This window comes from Falco peregrinus, chromosome 8 (genome assembly GCF_023634155.1).
Source record: "Falco peregrinus isolate bFalPer1 chromosome 8, bFalPer1.pri, whole genome shotgun sequence".
Classification (NCBI taxonomy): Eukaryota; Metazoa; Chordata; class Aves; order Falconiformes; family Falconidae; genus Falco; species Falco peregrinus.
The window spans coordinates 16327939-16333332 of NC_073728.1; positions in this window are offsets into that span (position 1 = coordinate 16327939).

Below are 5394 nucleotides of genomic sequence, written 5' to 3' on the forward strand. Positions count from 1 at the left end.
CGCTGATACCCCATACAAAGAGCAAATGTTTCCTGCCTAATAGTCTCACTGAAGCATCCCTTGCCCACCTTCAGCAATGTTTCACTGTCGTCGAGATAACAGAGACACTCACCAGGGACACATTTTACCCTGTTCCTCTGCTCTTTCAGTTCTGCATTGTCTCCTCTTTGGCCAAGGTAAAAGGCTTCAGTTACCTTATCACCGCTGCTATCACTTATCTGTACATCAATTATAATTAAGACTTTGCTCCAAGTTACACTGGTTTTAATGTGGAATCCTGCAAGATTTGTCCTTGTGACTTTTTACTGGCCGAGCATTGATCTATTTAAACTGCTTTTCCCATTAAAGAGATGATCAAGTGCTTATGCCAGAGATGTTGGTGCAGATACAGAACTATGACTGATGCTTTTTGCCTCCTGGAAGCAAGGCTTTTCTTCACAGCAGCATTAACATCAGAGCAATTGCACATACTTCATTTACCTTGGGTTCAGGCTCCTCTGTAAAAGAAATAGGAATGACCTGAAAAGTAGGGGAAAAAATTCTTTCCACTCCAGCCCTCCCCCAAATCTTTTTTGTGGGAAACACAACTGTGTTTTGAATGCTAAAATTCGCACAGATTTAAAAATACTTAACTTCAAGGAATGTTGCCATGGAAACCCTTATCTTCTCTCCTTCCCCACCCTCCATATGTGAGGAACATTTTCTTCGCCTTTTTTTTTTCATGCATGTGGTAGTTCCTCTTCCCCGTCTGCTACCGCCAAAATCCTGGCATTGAATTCTAAGAGATGTCAAACAGGCCTTTTGTTTAGTGGAAAAGCAATTGCTAAAAAACAGTCCTGAGCTCATCTAGAGAGAGATGCCAAGATGGATACATACTCTCAGGCTCCAGAGAAAGATGCCTGGAATATTTTCCAGCAATTCCTGCTTCAGACGAGCGGAAAGAAGCAGCAAGAGCTGCCATGGCAATTGCAACAGGTCCACTTTCTGGTGGCATAACCCACAAACGATGAAGACTTTCCTCCTCATTAGAAACCTTCTTTCCCCTTCCTTGTCACTCCTGATAAAAGGGGTAGGGAAGCGAGCGAAGCCCTGCATGCTCAGAGTGCTTTCATGGCAGTACTGCTCTACCCCATTCCTTTCACCCCAAAGCTACCAGAAGATCCAGGCACAAGAAGTCAGTCAACAGACTTCATGCTGCTGATCAGCACACATCTGTACCCAACGGTCAGCATCAGGGAGCCCCTTCTTTAGCATTAACAGAAACCTTGGGAAGGTCATACATGGCCCTGTTGAGGGGTGAGACTCTACAGATATCTCCTGCTGTCAGTGAGAAAAACATGCACAGTACCCGAGACAGAAAGAATTAGGCAATGCTCCTTACCTGGGTTAAGCAGTACCAAAATGTTCACGAACAAACTATGCACGTGAGAGAGACACATCATTTTCCCAGTTCGGATTGCCAGCAGCCCCAGGTTCACATAACTGCACAGCTAATGGGGGAGCTGGCATGAGTGTTGCCCAAGGTATTTTAAATTAGCAAACATCCACTCTGCCCAGCAACCAACAATTACTTTTGCAGCAAGTAGAACAGAAGATGTCAAGACCATCCTTTCCATTTAATGATGGAAAATAAAACATACAGCCCTCAACTCTGTGCTGCATGCCACAGCCAGTACCAGAAAGTTCTTGAACTGCTGGGAACAGAAGGATGTTACTAATTTGCCATAATGCCTCTATATGCAGCCCAGGTTAATTAAAATACAGAGGTAACACCATTCATGCATATTTTGGAGGTAGTGGAAGACTAGCTCAATAAGCTGTCTGCTCTGCTCAAAGTTATGTTAACACAACTGTCTCACCACTTGCCACCAGTATAAGGGGCAAAAGTTTAAGACTTTGTCCGCCAGAAGCAGCCATGACAATCAATTAGTGATGGCATGACTGCTCCCAGCACCTGTGCTGGCTGCCTGCTGCTCAGAGCAGCAGGTTGCATAAGTACGGAGATATATTTAGCCTCTTACCTTCCATGAGTTTGAGTTTGTAGCCCTCTGTAGAAGCTTGTTCTACAGTGAGAGTCTGAGGAATAAAATGGCCGCTTTTCTGCGTGCTTTTCAAAACCGTCCTGTGGAATTTGTGAAGCAGCTTTCTGGAGCAGAGCAGGAATATGAAGCATAAAAAGCAGTAATCCCCTATATTACAGAAGCAACCTCCCCTCTTGGCTTTGCTCCTAGACTAAGGCATTTTCTCCCACAGGTTGCAAATGCTTGCCTGCATCCCCACATTGCGGCCAGACGGGATTTCTGGGCCTTAGATGTGTCCTTAGTGCACGGGTCTGAGCAGCAGGACTGACAACACCCTGTTCTCTATTGACTGGGCTCCTGAGGTCTGCTACAGCGCAGGTGCTGACTCGGGCTCTTCCCCAGGCTGGCATCTGACAATGCTTCGGCTTTGGCTGCAGCCTTGTGACATGTCTAGCACAGACTCCCTATGCCCAGTCATTCCCCAACCCACCCTCCAAATTTGCAGGAACGTAACAGTGTTGAATTTCAAACCCTGATCCCTGTCAAATCCAGCTGATTTGGCCCAAGGGCTCAGAAGTTACTTCTTGAGAGAAGAGAAAGGGGAAAATGGGCGAACATAAGTGGGCAGGGGGGCACACTAACCACAAGTCTTCTTTAGGAAAGCAGGCCAAACAAGAACCAGCTGACAGTGCATGCTGGAAAAGAGATGAGGGGGAAAACGGGAAAAAATAGTATTTCAAGCTTCCAATCAAAATAGATTAAAAGCCCACAAGCAAGCTCTGATCCATGAACATTTCCATACAAAAATGGGGGGTTTGTTGCACAAGAAAAGGATCCAGAGCTGAGCTGATGAGTGTTGCACTAAATCTTCCTAATTAGGCTGTTTGAAATGACCGACACATACAGTGAGGAATGGAAACTTACAGACTTCAGCGAACAATGTGGCTGTGACCTCAGTGTCACTCTGAGCAGCGCATAACAAATGCTTGAGGGCGCCTAGCCCCCCCTTCCTTTCTCTCCATGCTCAACACATTTGCTTAACTGATGAGTCAGGGTGGGTTTTTTGACAGCAGTTTCAAGCAAACACAAACTAATTATTGGCTTTCTCCAGCACTTTGGGCCACATTCTTCTCTCCTATCAGTCTTGGACTCTTGTAGCATGCTTGGTTCCTGGCCTGGGCTGAGAGCGTGGTCTTACGGGATGCAATACCTGTGCAGGCTGATAGAAAATTTGTAATGAATCATATAGAATTACTCCCATTTTTCATTCCTGTAACTGGGGAAAGGCTGTTGCAAGCCATACAGATCCAGCAAGGCAAAGAAATGCTTTAACAGAAGTCTGGACAATTGCACTTGGAAAGCTAATTTGGTATTTGAAAGCTTCGCTCTTAAGATACAGCTACAAGAAAGTAGGTATTCGCCACTCGATTAAATACAGTCAGCTATTCCTTGTCCGGTTCCTAGCAGGGACAGCGCTATCCTACCATTTTCTCCCAAGAATGCAGTAACTTAGCCCCCACTTTGCCTCCTCTGCACACCAGGGATGCTTTAAAGTAAAACCTTTGCCATACTACTTTCTCCAGAAGGTTTAGGAAACGTCTGTAACCTTCAAGAAAAGCAGGCCTTTTTGCATAACCAGTGAAGCAAAGCCTAACATGAATTGCCATCTGGGGACATGACCAACCTTCAGTTAAATGGAGGTCAGATTAGCAAGAGCTTTCTTGCAGTTCATTATAAAAATCAATGCAAGAGAGGCAGCAAGCTGAACTGCACAACCCTCCTTTTTCTGCTCAGCAGACAAAAAACAGTAGAGCAGCGTCTGTGTCTCACCTCTCCCCCAACATGAACTGCACTGGTGAGGGAATCTGAATCTCTACAGCTCCACCAAAAGCAGAGCTGACACATTAAACCCAAGAGCAGAATTTTCTTTGTCTGGTGCCCACACAGGCTGGCATCAGACGTTAACCCCGTAACAGCTGACAGGACTGTATTCAGGCTAGCATTCAGCAGCAATACAAGAGCCAAAACATTTTTATAAGAGCAGCGGATTTCCTGACCTGGAAGGTGCCAGTGAAAGGAACGATATCTGTAGAAATGGGAATTGCAGGGATGTGTGCCCTGTCTGCAGAGGCAGCAGAAAGTAGCTCTAATGGGAGGCACACACTCCTGGCCTGCTCTGTGGTGCAGCAGTAGCTGTGTACAAAAGCAGCTGGCATACACAGCTGCAGGCTGAGCAACACCTCAACTACCACCACAGCTTCTGAGTGGGAAGGGGGCTAGGAACCAAAGCTAACAGAGAAGTCAAGTTTATGGGGAAAAGGCTTATGAAGATCAGGTAAAGGGTGATCCTATGTAAGAAGGGAAAAAAAGTATTAAAAAAAAAAAAAAGAGGAAAAAAAACGGAGAAACACACCCTGAAAAGGAAGTCAGCAATTACTCCAATGAGACAAGGTAAAGAGATTCTTGCCTTGCAAGCTGTTCAGTGCAGGCCTGAAAAATCTTTCAGGAGCTGGCCTCTGATGGCCAAAAGAGAGAAAAAGAAGTAGGCAAAAGCTTGTGAACATGTGGCATGCAACATTGTGTTGGTTGGTATCATTTTCGAGGAAGAAAAGGATTCTTTGAAAGGCATTTAAGTTATAAAGTACAGCATTAATCCAGAGCCCTATAAAATCAGCACTCTCCCTTTCCAGTATTTGCAGGACCAGTCTCATGCTGACCCAGTGCTGAATGAATTGCAAGCATCTGTCAATTTCTGATCTGATTAGATTAGACACTGCCCTCAGAACTGTCAGGATAGAGAATCCCTTTCTCAGGGCTTAGTTCTGCGGTTTTATTTCATTTAATTATATTATTACTGATGCTTCTGTTTTCTCAGGGGCCAAACCAATTATATTCCTCTTGGTTTACTAGCATTTCACAGTCACCCTTTCTCTTGCAAACCCACAGCATGGCAAAATTACACAGCAAGAGAAACGGTCGTGCAATTCCCACCCCACTTTATTTCTCTCTTTTCTTCTCTCTCTCACATGCACTCACACATATTTCTCACAAGATATAACTGCTCTTCTTGACAGTTATAGCTATAGCTCAAGGGAAGGAAAGACACTTTGAATAAAAGTACCTATATATAGAGAAAGGCTTTGTCCTTGTCTCTCCAAGGTCTTACCTAGCTAGGATCCATGAAGAAGCATTCCACTGTATGAGAGGCACTCTTACCCATCCCTGGCTACTGTTGGAAAGGGGCTGGATTCACCAGAGGTCTGGTCTTTTGACTAGTTGACACCCAATAATTCATACATACACCACTACAAGGTTTTGTTGCTTCCTTTGGAATGGTTTGGCCAGAGATCCAAAAGCAAATGTAAAAAAGGCA